The sequence below is a fragment of the Prenolepis imparis genome, unplaced genomic scaffold (genome assembly GCF_030444845.1).
Source record: "Prenolepis imparis isolate NDT839.2.m4 unplaced genomic scaffold, iyPreImpa1.0 SCAF_2, whole genome shotgun sequence".
In the NCBI taxonomy this organism is placed as follows: Eukaryota; Metazoa; Arthropoda; class Insecta; order Hymenoptera; family Formicidae; genus Prenolepis; species Prenolepis imparis.
In genome coordinates, this window is record NW_028141160.1 from 20,266,912 (window position 1) to 20,287,196 (window position 20,285).

General features: G+C 30.7%; 1 protein-coding gene and 1 long non-coding RNA gene across 4 annotated transcripts in view; one reads left to right on the top strand and one right to left on the bottom strand.

Moving 5' to 3' along the window:
* LOC145946087 (uncharacterized) overlaps positions 1 to 18,441 on the top strand; it is a 30,054-nt gene extending 11,613 nt beyond the window's left edge. The window contains exon 3 of the long non-coding RNA XR_014426978.1: positions 18,306 to 18,441. This is a non-coding gene — a long non-coding RNA (uncharacterized LOC145946087). The remainder of the gene's footprint in view (positions 1 to 18,305) is intronic.
* Positions 1 to 20,285, bottom strand: part of Dop2r (dopamine D2-like receptor) — a 226,487-nt gene that overhangs the window by 46,722 nt on the left and 159,480 nt on the right. The gene's annotated exons all lie outside the window — the stretch shown is intronic.

Here is a 20,285-nt window from a genome sequence, read left to right on the forward strand (position 1 = left end):
AAATTGCATGATGCAAACGGGCTCGGAATGATGGTGGTCGTTAAACATGCCGAGGCTAAATCTGTCAAGAGCAGTGCCAATTTTGGTGGTGTCGAATCGCATACACGTGAGTCGCAAAGATCGTGCAAGTGTGGTGCGCGTTCTAAGGATCATAATTGACCACCAATATTAATTAGATGAAATGGTTTCGCTGTGAACTAGTCGTTTTCGTACATATATATCATAATTAAATTTATTCAGTTAATATATCTAGATATTTTTCGAACATAAAAACTTTTTCATGGCAAAGAAATGGTTAAATTATTCCTCTCGTGTAATAAAGATTATAAAAGCTCATACGCATTCTTTTTTTAATCTTTTTAATAATAATATGTTATAATAAATATATTATAATATGTGTGTTTTAGTATGTTATAATCATTTTTTAATAGTAGATTGCACATGTAAATATATAATTGCTATAAAAATAAACTAATTTAATGCAATTTAATTCTGTAACCTAACATATTAAGTATATTTTTTATTTTTTAAATCAAAGATTATATATTTATAAACGGTTTTTGGCGATTTCAGGATTTTAACAATTATGATATTATTCATTTCTAATTTCATGACAAACTTATAATATCTGATGCGGCGAAACGTCATTTCTTCTTGATGCAAAACGTCACTAGAGACGCTTTCTAATTTTCGCAGTGAGAAACGAGGTAACTCGAAGTAATTCAAATAATTGCACGCCGCAGCCCTTTCTGCGAATGTCGTGAAACGCGGGTGACGGATCAGGCTAACTCAGGGATTCGAATACGCAGTTAGGACTTGGAGATGGGATCAGATTAAATTTACCTATCCACCTAGTAGCACGTGGTAAGGCGAGAAGAGTGGGCAGGCGGATAGCAGGAATCCGTGTGGACTGAGCAACTGGAAATGTCGAGGTACTTTGGTTAACTTGGCGCAAATTCAGACGGTCACGAAACTCTCGCATAGTTCAGCGCCAGTACTGATCTGGCATTATTACTGCGGATATCGTTGCGATTTGATGGGCCGGGGCGATAGAGATGGCGTATAATCGATGGCATTTGAAATTTTCCGATCACGCTGACAGCAGTAGATTCTTGTAACTTACAGCATAATTATTATTGCATATAACAAGACTTATTTATTAAATGATATTATTAAATACTTCTTGAAATGGTAATAGGATAATGCAAAAAATAATAATATAAATATATTTAATATCTAATAAAAAAGCAACATCAAAGCCCAATAACATACATTGTAATTTGATAATCAAATAATATTATACTAATATTCTCTAATTATGCTATAATAATAATTAATGCATTTGCGTTGCCTTTGCTATCATATATATTCACGTGTAGTTGTAAAAGATTAAATATATCAAACAGAATATATATATATCTAGATTTACGTTAATTTTAACTTCTATTATTGCTAGCACATGAGTTTCGTAAACAAATCGGTCGAAAGTTAATATTGGAGAATTTTTATTAGTTCAGGATCCGGATTGCATTCTTTCGGTAGAAAAGAGGTACTATACCAAACTATAATCTCTACTTAGCACTATGGAAAGCGCAAAATTAAGGTAATCTCTACGTACCAGTAGTTTGTATCGAATATGCACTTTAGTTGTTGAAGCTGCCAGCTGGCAACCACTAATTTAACGTATTCAACGTATACACAAAAGATTGTATCGATCTCTCAAAAATTAATCGATTCGACGCTAATTTTCTACTTTGCTTTTATACTGTAAATATTTAGATAATTATTTAATATAATTAAAATCAAGCAATTTTGTGTGCTGATTATTGTAATATATTTGATTAGAAAGAACAAACTGAATAAAATTTTGTGAAAATTGAATATTTTAATTCTGCGACAAAAATATTTTAATTTAAATAGAATATATATTGTGTATATATTGCATATATTGTGTATATATATATATATATATATATATATATATACACAATATATGCAAAATAAAAAGATCTTTTTTCATTTTTACAAATTTTATCATTACTTTCTTTTTCACAAAAAGCCAATTTTGAATAACATGCAACCGTTCTCTATATTACGTTTTGTATGCACAATAATTTAAATTTTTAATAACATTTTACTGCATTTGCTTCTGCAAACTTCATTATTTTAAGCATAGAACACGCATCACACACATATAGACGGAATTCCAAAAAGAAATACAAGTTCATCGTTTACCGAAATTTTACTGAAAATTCGGCTCATTGTCAGTACCTTTTGCTTTTAGTACGCAAAGCATAATATAGGATTATAAAGGTCATAGCATTATAAACGTATGATTATATAGTACAATACATATTTAATGACAATCGTTAATAATTGAGACCTTTGTCACACGGAGCGACAGTTGGAAGATTCTCATTTGTCCATACCAGGATCTTGCTGGACCCTCACTACGTCACTATAATGTACAATATATTTGAGCGAGGTCGGCTGAAGAATATCGAATAGCCACAAATCCCTTTGACGCGCTGGAAGCACTCTTGGTGAATAATTCGAAAATTATGCAGTACCTTCTTACTTTCTCGTTCATATATCTCTAGCTGCTCCTTCCGTTCTCCGCAACAAAGAATTCAGATACTGTTGGCAAAAAAAAGAGTTGCAAAAATAGAGAATTCTCTTCATTACATATGAACGGACTGTCTTAATTTACAGTATGTATATCCTATTTCCTTTTGTAAGGATATGTAAAATTCTAAGACTGATTAAGTTTCTGGCGCGGAAATTTAATGTGCATGTTGAAAGCGTTGGTGCGTATTTTCGTAGAGTACTTGTTTACTGCAAAGCAAACTTTCTTGAGCGTCGAATGTTAAGTTTCCGGGATACAATTAGCTATCACAGGTATTGCAATTTGTTAAAACCGGATTTTAAATTCTTACTATACAATTATTAAATATAATTAAATATCATTAAACACATCATTAATTAAATAGATATTTATAATTAAATTCTTATTAAAGCTATATTTCATCAATCGTGATCGATTTCAAAGCTTTTCGGAAACAATGCTAGATACATATATATAATCTTAATGTTTTTCATATATATTTATTCTTTTAAACTTTTAACTGAATCACACAGTCAAAAATGTTAAATTAAAATAGTGATAAGATTTCGAAGATCAATGAGTATTTCACTGATTTCCAGTAAAAACATTCACACTTTGCTCTTCCGTCTTGTGTTTCACTAATATTGATAATAAAATTTCACTAAAAAATTAACCATTACCATATCAACCAATTCTCTTCAATAAGAATTTACTCTTTTTAATGTTATATTTAATATAACTAATGTTATATTTAATATAACTAAAACTACTGTTTATTAGCTATAATATATTAATTCCATTTAAGAGAGTATATTATATGCAATAATATTATTTCATGATTTAAGTGCATTTTCTGCATTAATTAAAGAAGACACAAAATTGTATCATAAAATAAAAATATATTTTACACATATCTGATATAATTTACATTTGCAAGATATTGACGGAACGGATGCAGATATTTATATAATTATTATGAATAGAAATCATTGCTTAATAATCTCCATTAGAATTATCTATATATATTTATAGAAGAACAAAATAGAATTATTTTTTGCATATTTACCTACTTTATTTAGTCAAGATTTGGCGACGCGATAAAGTTGTGTGCTAATTATTCACTTTCAAACTAATTATTAAAGACATCACATAAGCGGTACGATATACATCCCTTTAACTTGGGATATGTTATGAGAAACCGTCCCGGGAATTTCCTCGATCCAACGTAATCGGTGAATTCAAATCAAACACTGTACAGAGTAACCAGTGAATAGGATATACATCCCGGCAAACATACAATACACAATCATCAAACAATAGGATGCCAATCTCCTATTTGTGTTTGCCTAATATCGTTTACTTAAATAAAACTTGAGAATTACAATTTATTAAATATATACGTATGTATGTATGTATGTATGTGTTTGAGAGAGGGGAAAGAATAATATATCAAATATTAAATAAATTTAACAATAATCTTAATAGTTTTTTTCTCTCGATTTATTATAAAATTTATTAAAAATTTATAAATAATTTTTAGAAAACAAACATTTATAATTATATTGTTTTTTTTAATATTGCCAGTTATAAATTTATATGTATATATATATTATATATATAAAGTTATATATAAATATATATATTAATTAAACTTTGCTATTATAAAATAATGGCGGAATTTCTTGCTCGAGAAATTCGTCATTCTGTCGAGCGTTCATTTAACGTAAGTGAATAGAAGCAAGTATTCTCTTAGGTGCATTTGAATCGAGAGCTTGCTAAAGGAACTCATAGAGATAGCAGTGCGTTTCCTTGTGTGTTTCGAAGGAAACATGTTCACGATGTACATTTCAGCATTTATGGTGTGTCGTCTGCTAAATAATGCATTACGATGGTTGAAATTTTCGTGACAGCGCACAAATAGTTCGAGCTTTCTACTCTGACACTCTCTTATATTAACATGACGTGGCAAACAATAATAACCAATCAATTTGAATATCTATTGATTAATGCAGCGTATACACGGTGAAAAAGGATCTTTCTATGGCAACAAAACTATTGCTGCATTCGATATATAAAAGCAATCAAACTTTGTTACCACAATTAATTACTTAATATTACAACACAATTTGTTTTGTTAAAAATTAGGATTAATTTATTATGTGTAATATTAATAGAAATAATATCTATTAACTCTGTTGAAACAAATTTAATTTATTGCTAAAGCGAAATAGTTTAGTTCTAACAAATATATTCGCTGTTCAATATATAAGCGAAACAATTGATTATTTATTGTAGCAAAATAATTGATAGATACAGCAAAATAATTCCTTATAAGTAATTTTAATATTCTTAAATAGCTTCTTTTAATATTTATATAATACTAAATATTATTTATTTTTGTGTAATTTATGATATAATATTAATAAATTTTTTTCTAATAAAAAAATCATATAAATTTCATAAAGTAAATTAAGATTACAAAATTATAATATAATAAATTTTAAGAAAGAATTCTATTTCAATCGCAATCTATAATAGCGAAAATTCGCTCACAAAATTAATTCAATTGGCTTATAAAATATATCCACGATTTCAATATTACTCGTAAATTGGATGGATCGATAAGCTGAATTGAGGATTTGCGTGGACGCCTGACTTCACTACAAAGATCATCGGAGCTTTCTCTGACGCATCAATTTCCGCTTTCATCAAACTAGTTCCGCTTGAACTTTCTCCGACGATTCGATTGAACGATTTAGCAAGCGGTGGAATGTAGAATTCTTAGGTCTCCCTTTGGATATTCCATTACGAAGCATCGACGTATCCTTTCAAAGGATTTCTAAACAACATGTCTTGCGTCTCCTTGCGTCTTATTATAAGATAAGACGCATCAGCAACTTCGTTATCAGCATCCGTGTGCATACATATGTTATACTCATTTCAAAGAACATAGAGTGGGTAATATCAAACTAAAGCACATATCCTTCCTCACGCAATCTAAACTGTGTAATACTATGTATCGTACAAAGGATGAATTACACTTTACATTATCACAATATATATACACGTGAATAGAACCTAGTGCAGCCTAAATTCATTCCCGAGGTAAAGCGTGTGTAAATTTATAATTAGGAGATAAGTTAATAGACTTTGAAAGTGAATATTAATGTACTATTTAATATAACAGTTTACTTTTTTTTAATATAGAGAGAATCGAAAAAAAAAAATAAATTCTGACGTAGTTCGCTTCCTTCCCTCTCCCCGAAAAATGTAGATACTGTATTTACTCTAAATGCCCAACAGTGATTTTAACGCAGAAATAAATACAATTCAAATGTATTTGTTTCTACTGTGGTGTGTAAATCAAAATTTCTATGATTTTTTTACAATATTTTCAGATTTTATGTTAGCGAAATCAACGGAAACCCAATAATCACCCGCGAATATACCACGCCACGCCACGCATGTATTTATAACGATGTTCACGTAAACGTTAACATCAGAGGGAGAAATAGCGAAACTCGTCGTTGATACATGTGCATCGCGCGAATACCAATTATTGAACTTCTGTCCTTCTGGATCCCGATGCTAACGAGGGCGTTGGGAGCCTCACAGATATCTGCGCGTATCGCAGAATCACCTCGCCGTAAAACCTAACGCAAACCGCGCGACGTGCTAGGGTCAATATGTCCCTGTCCGCCTGCGACAGACGTCCTGTTTGTGAAGTACGGTCGAACACAAACAGCCGAATAAAAATAAAGCATCCAATTTGGCTCTCTTGTGCCGAGCAGTCTGTAGTGTGTACCAATCAAGATCGCGAACGTGTTCGGGCATATTTTTATCAATAACAAGCATAATTTATTAATAATAAAAAAAAATTTTTATTTTTTAAAATGCCTAATATATTTTTAATTCTCAAATTAATTAGAAATAGATTTTGTGAAGTTTTGGAATTGAATATAGAATACTTTGTCAGAATTTCTATTAAATGTATAAATGAGATAATATTAGTGGAAAAATAAGATCAATGTGCCAAAATTTTATAAAAAATAATTTTTTAATTGCTTTGATTACTTGAATATTATTCATATGTCAGAAAAATTGTAATTGGTCATCGTCAAAAGAAAAGTGGCTTTGATTTGAATATAATATAAATGATTTAAAGTTTAGAATTTGTACATTTGCATATGTCTGCAAAATAATTAGTTCACACAATAGAAAGGATATTTAATATAACTGTGATAAAAGCTCTGGCAAGGAGAACTCCTTGAAGTTGGAACAAATACAGCTTTTGTGCAGCAGAGTAATGACTAAGGACGTTGTTTTAACGATCCATTTGTTCGAAAGTATTGAATAAATGAGGCTCGATTCTTTTAGAACTTATGGAATTCAGTCGAGACTAAATCGAGCGCAAAAAAGTTTCACAAATTGTAGTAAAATAAATGTACGGGACATGTACAAAGCTGATGTTAGTTTATCAGTTCTTCTCCTTCGAAATGATTGATTTACAATTAGTTGTGTGCTTTCTAGTGAGTAATGATAAAGGAGGTCACTGTCGCTGGCGATCGAATCCGACAATTGACATTTACAGTATTCGTATTATTCTTTCGTTTCGCAATCACACGCTTTCTACTTGAAATCCTGCATTAGTAAGACAATACAAGCGTACATTTCCACGCTGTTGATCATGTACGACATATCGCAATGAATATACCCCTAGATCCCGTAATCTCCGATTGTCGTGGCTGCTATTGTGCGGATTATGCATGATCTTCTATCACGTAGGAGAATTTCGGAAACATGGCTTACGGAAACCTGTGAACAGGCGAATAGCCATTATTGTCGTCAATGTCATCTCTAAATGACAACGCGCAAAAATTTTATTAGGAATTTTTGCAAGTAATAACATATCTATTAGAAGATATCTTGATGAGAAAATATTTTTAAAAATTTTAGACCACATTATAATATATAAAATTGTTAATTTAAAGCAGGAAAAAATCCGTGTTATATATACAAATGCAAATAATTCTATAAATATACGCTTTTTTTTGGCATAAAACAAGTACAATGCGACGTGCGCGTTTCATTATACATGTTACACATTAATTTTAAGAAATATTTACTTACAGTCAGAATTTGCAAAATTATATGTAATTTTTCATCTCACGTTTTTACATGTAGATTATATTAGCCATAATTCTTCACGAACATTCGCGCACAAATGTTATTTACGATCGTTATTCCTCTGTGACAAATTCTACTAAATCTTTAACATATGCGCGGAAACAACTTTTACGATATATGATTGTTTACAAATTCGATGATATGATTGTGATTCTTTCCATACTACGATAATTATTTGTAATCGGATTACATTTAAATATATAAAAACAAAAATCAAATATTACTGACCATATTTTACATGTAAAAAAGTAAAATTTTTAAAGAGAGAAAAAATATATAACATACCTATATATAAAATATTATTTATTATATTCTTTATAGATTTTTATATTATATACATACTCTATATATAAATAAGATTTCATAAACTTTTAAATAATGTTATTTTTAAAAAAATTATTTTATTTTTCTTTGTTTAGATTTCAGAATAATTTAAAACGAGTAATCTTTGCTACTTTCCTATGTTTGCTTCTTTCTAATTGCTATTAATTTTTTTGTTAGTCAAAATATCATATAGATTATAGTTTTTTTATTTATTTTATACGTTGTGTTCGTGGTATTCAAACGTGCAGAGAGTACCGCTGACACTCAGGAATTGAGTGTCAGGACAACCACTGACGACACAATGTGAAATTTATTGGCCACGTGTGCAGATTCTTCAAAGAGAAACGTGTTGGATATAAAATTTCGTATATCACGATACATGGCGAACTGCGGGAACTATTAAAGTCTTGTTTCAACATTCAACTCTGCATCATAAAAAGAAATGATTCATATCTCAAATGGATGAGACTTATAAAAAAAAAAATATATATATATGTATATATTATACATACATATATATTATATATATAAAAAATATTTCTTATTCTATACCTTAAATCTGAAGTTATTTAAATTATATAAATTATTATATACAAATAATTATTTTTAAATATAATTTATAATTTATTATTATATAAATGTTACATATACATATATATAATATTATATTGTGTATATTACAAATTATTTAAATTATATGAATTTACATATAACACAGGAAAAAAGTATAAAATTTATTCCATTATATATTATAATAATAATAAATAGATGACAACATAATAACATAATTTTCTTATATGTTTAATATATATCGCGTTAATTTCTTATACACTATTTACAATTTTATGTATTAAATAAATAAAATATTAAAAAATAAAAAATAAATATATTAAATATTTGATGAGATATTTAAATGTATGGAAATATAATTCATTAATATTTATAATATTTGATACCCTTATGGGGGGCATTCTTTAACGCGGCTGTTTTAATGCTTATATTCATACCATAGCGTGTATATCATACAATATATATTTCCAGCGTAATTAATCAACATTCGCTTTATTTTATCACCACCGGCATTATTCGGATTTTTTATCGTCAACAGAACGACTCACAGTAATAGAACTGAGAATCGAGTTTCCGTCTATCGACTGTCTAACGATCCTTCTTCTATCGAGATTCTAACTTTACCAATTGCGTTCGAGAGACGTTGCAGCGAAAGTTAGTTCGCGCGCTTTAATCACAAAACTTTCGAAATTGTTTATCTTTTACCATCTTCGGTTCATTTCATTATCCGATTCCTGTTAAAGAATGCTCGCGCAGTTGTACACACAGCATACTGTTACGATAAAATGCAACAATGTTAACAAATAAATTAAAATGCAGCAAATAAATCAGCTGCATAAGTGTATTAATTAATTTATAATGAGCCTATTTTAAATAAAAAATATATTGTACATATATATATATATATATATATAACTTTAAAAATAATGTAGAAACTTCGTGTAGTTTAAGTTGAAATCATATCACTTTTTAAAATAATATGGTTATAATAAAACTGAGATTCTAATCAAATTTTGTTATAATCTATAACTGAGAGATATCGTTGCGTAAACAATTTCGAGATTTTAATATAGATTTAATACAGCTAAACGCAATTTAATCTAATATCTGTTTGAGGTATCCATTAAGGCCATACTTAAACAGAACAAGTTCTAGGAACGATCAACATAATTATAATAGGCGGTAATAATAAATTTTAACTGTGCTAGAGAAATTATATTGTTATAATTAGCCAATAATATCGTGCAGTTTGTTGCGACGACAATTGTTGTTGAACAGTAACGACTAATTGTAAACCGATATCAACATATAGCATACAACAGCAGCTTGTGACTTGCAAATCGATGGGCAATTGAGCCCACACTGTATTAAAACGAATGGATTATTCAACGAAATGGCTTCGAAATTCACATAGTGAATCAATACGCGATTAGATAGAGTGTACCTTTCCCATTGATGGAAGCGTTTTCGTCCGTATAAATCCCAAGTAATTTTCGACCTTTTTGTCACACGATCGAGATATAAGCGTACCAAATCGAGAAGAGAAGTGGTAGGTAGGAGAAGAAAAGTCGATTATTATGAAGTGAAGACGCTTTATACTCTTCGCAGAGAAGACTTTCTATTTTATGTCTGGTGATTATCATAGAAAGGCAATTTCAATCTCAGACGAGACTGCAAGAATAAATGCCGTTTCGATAGCAGCACACTCGAGGTTCGATTCAATTTTATGTTCTCGTTCGAGACAAGCAAGACGAAGTAATATTATATGTGTCTTATTAACCTTCTGTTTTATTAAATTTAATATTACTACTGACAAGCTTGGAGAACCCAAGTTTTAAGTTGCAATTTATTTTTTAATTATAAAAATTGTAATCAAAATTATTCATTTTTTACTTTTATCTCACTTTTAATCAAGTATTTTTATATTATCTATATATTTGTGATCTCCTTCTTTTTCTCTACATATACATATACACATATAGGTGTATATATATATATATATATATATATACTATAAAAATTTCTTTTATTAAGCATTTTATATATATGTATATACGATGTTATATCTATATCTTTATTCATAAAAGTTTTTCAATTAATTTGGAAGAATAATAATTTTTTGTCACAACAATTTTTTACATCGAGATTTTTTACATCGAAATTTATTTTGAATAAATAAGCATTAAGTTCATTTTTACATTTTTGGGCGAAAAATGATATATATTTCGAAATATGCTTATTCATATCATTTATATCTATTCAAAAAGTTTGAATGGTTTGCGGTTTCCCGAATTGTTGTTAATGTAAGCGGTTTATCTATTGTTAGAGACGAAAGAGACATGGCTGAGATGCCAAGCAAAGAAACAAGAAAAGCGATTTCTCGCAGGGTCATTCAGTAGGTCATGAACAAAGTACGTGCGAGCAAAAAACGTGAGCGGTTACTTCTCTCTCGATTCTAGGATCGATCGGATCGAATAATTCATTTGCTCATCCTGGGAGTTTCCGCAGCAAGAAGAGTGGTTCTGTTTCCTCATAACGAAAATCGAGAGAGAGAGAAGGAATGATAAAAGTGTGGCGAGAGAAGGGAACGGAATATAATCGAACGGATACGAATGCTGAAAGTTGTGACGTAGATTAAGAATGGCATGTTAAACAATGCACTCCCTCCGAACAGATTGCGATGACGCACGATCAGCATAAATGTTTAAACATAAATGCAATATTAGGATTTACCGCGAGCGGTTTAATTAACGATCCCTGTTAATCGCACATTATCCGTTTAATTAAATTCACGTGTATACTCTTTGAACCAAAAATATCGTAAACTCCAAGACGCCTATAAGCATTTTAATATTTATTTTTCTGCATTTTCTAATCGATTCTTATCTCATCAACTAGAGTTTTAATTAACTTTTTCTCCGTGAACTCACAGAGACGCGCATTATGGTGAGATAAAAATGAATGGCATATTTAAAATTTATTTTCTCTCTTCTTGTTACTGTATCAATATCAATAAATGTCACTGTATGCTTATTGATAAATAAAATATATAGGACAAGAGGGATTGTTACAATCTGTCTTATATTTGACAATCAAACATTGCGAGAATGCTGCGAAAAATGTTACCAATCAGTCTACAAATGTTTGTCAATTCTGAGTTTAATCAAAACTATTATTTTCTCCTGATAATAATATTATTCCATGTGTGTATCTATGTATAAATATATATATATATATATATATATATATATATATATATATATACACGCACATACAAAACAGAGATGTACGAAATAAATATGTACATGCAAAGCAAAAATATACGAAATGTAGATAAAAATTTTTAATAAAAATATCTCTTTTCGTATATGAGTTCCCTCTTTTCGCGTACAAGTTCTTTCATTCAATTATACATTACTCATTAATGATAAAATTCAGCTAAATAGAGATACGATAAATCGAAGACTAGTTGATCTCTCTTCTCTTTTACAAAAGAAATAACAATCCATCCTTATCTGTGATCCATTCACATCGACTACGTACGTATCTATAATGGACTATAATCCTTCGATGTTCTATATATCGCTGTAGTCCCAAGTTCACAGAACAGTCACGTTCAACGTCCGGCAAACAAACCCGCCGCCGGACGGCGGCCAATTCCATTTGACTCGCAAATTGGCCGGACGTAGGTAGATAGCTAGGTATCGCTCTCCTTGAACGTGCGTATTATGTATACATACGTATACGGCGCATCCTCCGTCATTCAGTAGAAATCCTGCTGTATCATCCGTCCGTGTCCAGGAGTATAGGTCAGCGTCGATCTCGATATCGATATCGGACCGGTCCAGAAACGTCCGAAGGACGGAACTCTCATATTTGCGGGATAAATCGTGACGTGAAAGTGCGTTTTCCATCTCTCGGCTTATATGTGACACGACAAAATGGATCTGCGCGGAGGATTGCGCTCGAATTGGCTAGAGAGAGAGAGAAAGTCGCGCGTTCCCAGAGGAACATCACTACCCCGCGCCAGGGATGCGGATGGGGAGGATTTTTCCTCGCAGCCACTTCCTTCGAAAGGGTCGAAGTCTAACGACCGTATTAAAGGAGAAACTCGCACGAACACCGTTCGATTTTTCCGAGGGGGTATAAATACATCGTAGATCTCTCATGTCGATTTAAAATCGTAAGTAGCTCTTCTGGCAGCCCTCTTCGACGTGGCCCTTTTAAATCTTTGAAAATGCTGCAGACTGTATATACTGCATTACATGTAATATGATATCAAACGTTTCGAGAGAGAGAGTTAATCCCAACTGATGCTCTTAGGCGGTTTCAAATGTTAATTTAGTGTAGCGCGTAATGTACAAATTAATCCCTACAGTGCTTAAATTTTGTTTATTTATGAAATAAAAACATTCAATTTTTTACATACGTATAACATAAACGTGAATAATATTTTAATTCCTATTTTTAAAAAGTAATATAAAGTTTCTGTGCATTTTTTATTGCATATTACATCAGCATTATTATTATTATAGATATACATATATATGATGTGATATTAACCATTTCTTGCTAATTGTAACAATTATATCGTAATTATAACATATTGCATTAATATTAATTTTAGTGGCGTTTCTGTTATTGTATTTTAGCAAAATAATAAATAATACAATTCAATGTAGAGAATAAAGAGTATAAACATAAAATGCAAAAATGTTGGGCTATATATTGTAAAATAATACAATTCTTTCCCGTGTATTTTTCTTTCTTTTTATTTCTATGTTTTTTAACTTTTTATTTGTTGAAGATGTAGAACACAACAGCCTCTTAGCCACGGCATAAACAGTTGTGTTGTTTTTTTAATGTGGCCATTCCAAAAAATCCAATTCCTATATCTACTTCACGTTAAATAAAACAGGAATACTGCAATTCGATGTTGTTTCAAGGTTTTGCCACATTAGAAATTCACCAGTACCGTTGCTTCGAGGTTGTGTTTCGTGGAAGTAGTCTACCAATCGATTTTTCGACCTTTTCTCACCTGGTCCCCAAATAATTCGAGCGGTTAATTCGCTCAAGCGAACTCTCTTGGTCTCCCGGATATATCAGTTTGCGTTCTCTCGGGACACACGTGTACGGAATCGATTGATTTTACTTCTAGCGAATAAGTTTGAAGCTCAGCTGCGAGCGATAGCGATAAACATTAACTATTAGCAATGAGTTATTTATGTAATAGTAGAAAAAGCTTGTATCGCGGAGATAGAGGAAAAGAAGATGCATAAGAGAGAAAAAATTTGAAGTTTTTTTCTTTTCTAACATGGTATCATTTCTTGCACGCTTTGGTACTTTGTGGGTTTATGTCTTCCTTTTTGCACTCTACGTTCTTTCTAACAGAGAAAAGAATGGCGAAGCAGTTTGTCGACAATTAATTTTTAAATACCATAGGGCGTACCAAGTAAGCCGACCGTAATGGTTGTTGCAGCAAGTGGTTGTGTAAAGATTCCGAGAAAAAAAAAAAAACGAATCTCTCTCAAAATGTGTAGAATACTTTATATCTGAAACAATCTCGTCCTACTAGACAAAATACAGAAAAAATCATGACAAAGAAAAGAGATCACTATCGCAATATTTTGTTAATATTAAAATAATTGATAAAATATATGTATTTGCTTTAAATACATTTTTATTATTAAACAATAAGAAAAAATATTATTTTAAATATCTTGTTTCATCAAAATAATTTTCAAGCTTTACAAAAAATTTTCTAACATCTCTATTAAAGTCACGTAAGAAATAGATAATTATTATGTAATAGTTTAGATAACTTAAATAATTCTCAAAACAAAATGTATTTCTCTCGTAAGCAATTTTTTGAAATATTTAAAAACAAAACCATTAATCGCGGTAATTTCAGTCGTGTCACTTTTAACATATGTCGGAGTTTGCTCCGACTCTCAAAGGATCAAAGTAACTAATTGACATGGCAGTCCGCGGTGTTACGTATTCCAGTACTGTATACTGGCGGAGAATAATGTTAGCTCTCTCGGAGACTACCCTCTCTGCTATGAGTTACTTATGAAATCGTGTCTGATGCAAGAGGATTTGTAATCCCGTCCGCCATCATCAACAAAAGCTTGTTACGCCACCCGTTGGGATCCCATTCGTCCGTTTTAGTCTTCACATAGATTCATATAATGTGCAGTCATATCTATATGTGCATCTCTATGCGCAGGAACCTGCATATTACATTAGGAGAGTCGCAAGATTGCCCTGTGGTTCCTTGTGTGCTTGCACGATAATTAACAACTTGGAACTTGCAGTCAACCCGTCGCCCTTTAAGACCGCGAGACCATTTTAAGATTTGACGCGCTATGAAACTTTGTTTAGCGTTAATTCGATTCTATAAATCACAGGAGTTACATAAGTTTCTCTGCGATGGTCGGAGGATTCAAACCAATGAATTCGCAATCGGTGAACGAACGGAAACGTGTTCAAACCTGACGCTTTTATCTCGCTGTTCGAAACACTCTTGATTAAATTGATTAGCAGATGGATGCTGCAAAATACGTGAGATACCAAAGCGAGTTGCATTTAAAATATTACGGAGATATTTTTACGTAGATATAAAATCGAAGAGTAAATATGTGCTCTATATATAAATAAATTCTATAAATATAAATTATATAAAAAATTTTGATTTTTATTTATATAAACTTATCCAAAGCATTATCATCCAGAACGTTTTTTAATGTTTTGTAATTTGTAAGTATGTTTATTAAGCATGGAAGCATAAAAGAAATCAATAATGTTAAATGACATACTTTATATATTGAGACTACGATAGAATTAATATAAAGTAATAAACTTTGAGGAAAATTATTAAATTAATATGTCATTATGATTCTTGATGGAATAAAATTAAAATTAAATTTATTTTGCAGATAATATATGTATTTTATCTGCATATGAAATGCATCAAAAATAAGATAATTAAATAATTTGAATTAAACTTGAGCAAAACAATTGTTATAATTGTTTAACAAAGTGACAAATTTGTCCTTTAATTAACGACATCGGACGAAAGGAAAAACTTCATTACTGAAAACTAATCTTCATGTTTGAAACTGAAATAATCTGTATATTGATAAAAGTGATTGAAACACATAAAGTTTAATTAGAATCCTTCATTAGAATTCTCTTCGCGAAAAATACGTAATTATGTGAAACTGCTAGAGAAGATAACAGTCATTTGATATGATATTTGTGGAAAATTGTCCAGTCAAATTTCATTAACTTGGCTAATTACGGCCAAAGAATAAAAGTATCTATATTATTGTGTTCAGAATCAATTTAGTCTTCTAAATTATTTTTCCTCTTAAAGCTCAACCTCAATGTTTGCCTCTTTCTATTTGCTTTTAAAATTATTGATTGTATAAATTCTTAATTCTGCATAATAAAATGTATATACATATATATATATATATAACATTTTGTTATTTTTTTTTTTTACGTAATCACTTTTTAAACATCGTTATAATTTATATAATTTCTGTTTTATGCGCTGTTTATAAAAAATAAAAAAATTTGAATTGTAATTAATTTTAATATATTTGAAATAATTTTAAAGCTCAAAGTTTAATCTCATGTTTAATATTGCGTATACTTGAAGCAAGTATATATTATATTTACAAATCAATGTTATATTCTGTATATGTATTCGCTATCAGTAACTCTAAGCGGAAAGTATCCATCGGGGAACCATGTATTTTCAAGAGATATGCAAGGAAATACAAAAAGGAGTGTATTTTATCATCTTGCCGAACGTCTGGTTACAAATAATAAAAATACGATCATATGATAAAAAAATATTATTCCCTCGCAGCGGGAAAACATAAATCTCAGATTAAATTCATGGCACAAAATAGGTGCACCGTAACATATATGATTTGCGGCAATCGTGGCAATAGCTATACTTGGATTAGATTATTCGATAAAGCGGAAATATGTCTACTTGTGTGTGTTGGATAAATTAACGCTGATTACTCGTCATTCGTACTCAACGATATTATAACACGATTCGAAAAAGCCGCAAATTGTTAGATGCTGATTACGAATATCGCTAGATTATGCGTGATTCGATACGAAAATTCAATTTATTTTCATATATGCCAATTCCAATACGCATTGCAAGTATGTTATAGTGTAATAAAGTAGTTTTCGATAAATCGGCTGTTTCTACACTGCTTTATTTCGACACATTCGTTTATTCTTGTTTTTATTCTCGTGAAAATTGGTTTCGTTAATCTGAAAAATTTGTTTTCGTCAAATATGGTTCAGTAACAGATATTTTTGTTATGTTTTCTCAAAAATTTCGGTATAACTTTCAACAAAAGTGCACCAAAATCTATAAACAACTAATTAAGATACATTACTGATAATTATAATAATGCATTATATATATTATTTTGTATTACTAGAACAACACACTGACAATGAGAGAATTTTCTCTTAGAATTTACCCTGAAAATCATGGTAATCGTGGCACAATATGGTAATATATATATATATATATATATATATATATATATATATATATATATATATAATATATAAAACATGTTCGATTAATTTTACTAAAGTGCATAGTAAAATTAATCAAATATATTTTATATTTTATTGTAATAGATATTATTATTTTTATTGTTAAATATTAATCAGAGAAACTCTCATAAAATTCTTTCCATACCATATTGTTCCACGATTACCATGATTTTCAGGGCAAATTTTAAGAGAAAATTCTCTCTGTGCGCACAAGCGCGCGCCATTCTTCGATTTTGTTTAAAAAAATGATATATTAAAAAAAATAATCTAAAGTTTGTTCAAATTCGATTAATATTTTTTCACAAGAAATTAGCTGATTAGAGCGTTAATTTGTTAATTAAATTTTAAAATAATAATATCCACCGCGCCGAGCCGAGCCGAGCTCCGAGCCGAGCCGAGTCGAGCCGAGTCGAGCCGAGTCGAGCCGAGTCGAGCCACTCGCGAGTTGCGCGGTTGCGCGTCCCGTAACTGGCAGTGTCAGTCAGTCCGGCACCAGTATTGTTGTTGTTAGGTTTGTTTTTGATTGTTCGCGATCGACGTTTGTGCGCTCATCGCCGATCCGCGACAGTACAAGCGTGAGTTTAATGTTTTTATGTGCTTAATTATTATATAAATCCGATCGCGTCGCGAAATCGTGTACCGACATCGTGATCGCAATCGCACGGGCGAGTCTTTTACATGGGCGAGTTTACTAATACACGGGCGGATTCCGCAGTTTTCGGCGTTGTCAATCCGCGATTTCTACGTCGTTGAATTGTGAAATATAAAACATAATGAAATGTAAGTCCATTTCTTGGAATATCGGCGACTCCTGAGTTTCGCGGGGGATCCGCGCATCATTTTCGTTCGATGAGGTTAGGTCCACCTACGATAAGTGGGCCTTGAAAAAAGCATCAGTTCTATTCGTGCGCGAATATGCTCTCGCGATGTATTCTAGCTTACATATTTATATTTATATTGTATGTTATAATGCGAAATAATAAGATTATTCTAATATATGTATGTATTTTATTTGTTACAGGTAGCATTGCGATACACAGTGCGATTGACGCGTCGTGTCGGGAGTCGGGAGTGCCGTGTAAAGTGTCGGGCGATCGTAATTATTCGTGTTTTCGCGAGTGTCGTGAGTGCCATGGACCAAGAGAGGAGGAGGAGGCCCGGGGAGGCATCGGGCGACATCGGGTCAACTGTGAGGTATGTAAAATACCTAAAAACATTTTTTTCTAAACTGCACATTGAGATATTCGACTGTTTCCAGACTTTCAAAACACCCTGTACACACACATACACACACACACACACACACACACATGTATATACATAATTTGAATATTTTGTTTTCAGATCAATGTGCTGTGTACTACAACTCCGCACGTATCGGTGAGTGAGAAATTGTTTCTTTTGATCGTGTTGAAAATATTATAACATCCCATATAAAAATTAATAATTAATAATAATAAGCTTAGTTATAAATAAAATTACATTAAAATGATTAAAAAAATAGATTAGTTGCATCAGTTCAATTGAAACTCAAGCTGATCAAAATGTATAATAACATTGCCGCAAATCATAATACGGACATAACTATACTAATAATATAAAATTATGCAGAAATATCATAAATGTATAATGATTATAAATTTAATTATATCGAAGAGTCCAACAGAATTTGGTACAATATGAAACGGATACTATTTCCTTTACATAAAAGCGCAATCAAATTATATCGGTCAAACAACATAATTATCCGATTCCCCGAATTATATAATTATGGCATTAGATACTATAATAGCATTGGCATTATAATGTATAAATGGTCCTAATCGCAGGTTGGCCTAATTCATGCAAAAATCATCAAGTTATCTCAATTATATAATTCAGTTAAACATTCTATATAAATACATTTTGCATTCCACATACATATATCAAAAACAGACATTTATCTATAAAAAAAAAATGTTTGGACCTGTTTTATAAATATTTTTTAATTTGTCAATATTAATATTAGTATTTTATGATCTGTCACTGAAACAAATTTGTATCGTTTCGCCGCAATTTCTGCATCGGTCGTGTCTATCAATACACCAATGTCGCAAGCTACTTCCGAATGCTCTACGCGTATTGCCCGACCTCGAAATCTTCGGTGTTATAAGTCTCACGCTTTATGCCGCGTTTTGTCCAGTTATCCTTCATGCCGTATTTTCTCGTTTAATTCCTTGCAAGAGAAAATTCCTTCACGTGTCACCCGCGTGTTCGGACATCATCAATCACGCGAATCGAAAACCTTAAAGCCGGATTTTAGTTTTTACTGCAAAGCAGATCGCGATAATTTAGCATGAAAAGATTCTTATAACTTCAAATGTACTAATCTTTTAGAATTATTTATAAAGATTCCAACTATAATTATAAGTTCTACAAAATTCTAATTCTATGTAAATATAAGCTGCATTTTACATTCTGCATATATCAAAAACAGGCACATTTATGTATAAATTTTTTAGAATTGTCTTGCAGATAATTCTGAGTTTGTCAATATTAATATTAAAATTTCTAAAATATTTATAATTTCTTAAAGTATTTATAATAAGAAATTTTTTTAGAATAGATTAATTGTAAAATTGCTTTTTCTTATTTTTTAAATCAATTTTATCGTGTAACTAATTTATTTAATACATAATTTATCTTTTGATAATTTATTTTTTGATAAAAATGAAATTTTTATATGCTATAGTGCTCACAGTTTAATATACAGATACTTTCAAATACTCTTTAATGTATCGAGTAACATTTTTTAGAGAGAAAAAACAACAATGGAGAACGTGCCGTTCAGGCATTGTTCGTGTAAAAATGATTTGATTAACAGTCTGAATATTTTTATAACTTGAAGCACGAGAACAAATCCACTGGTTGTCATAGTCATAGAGTAAACGATGAACTTTGTAAGAGTGATTTGCACATAATTTCTTTACTGAGTTTATTATCAATTTTTTTACACCCAAAA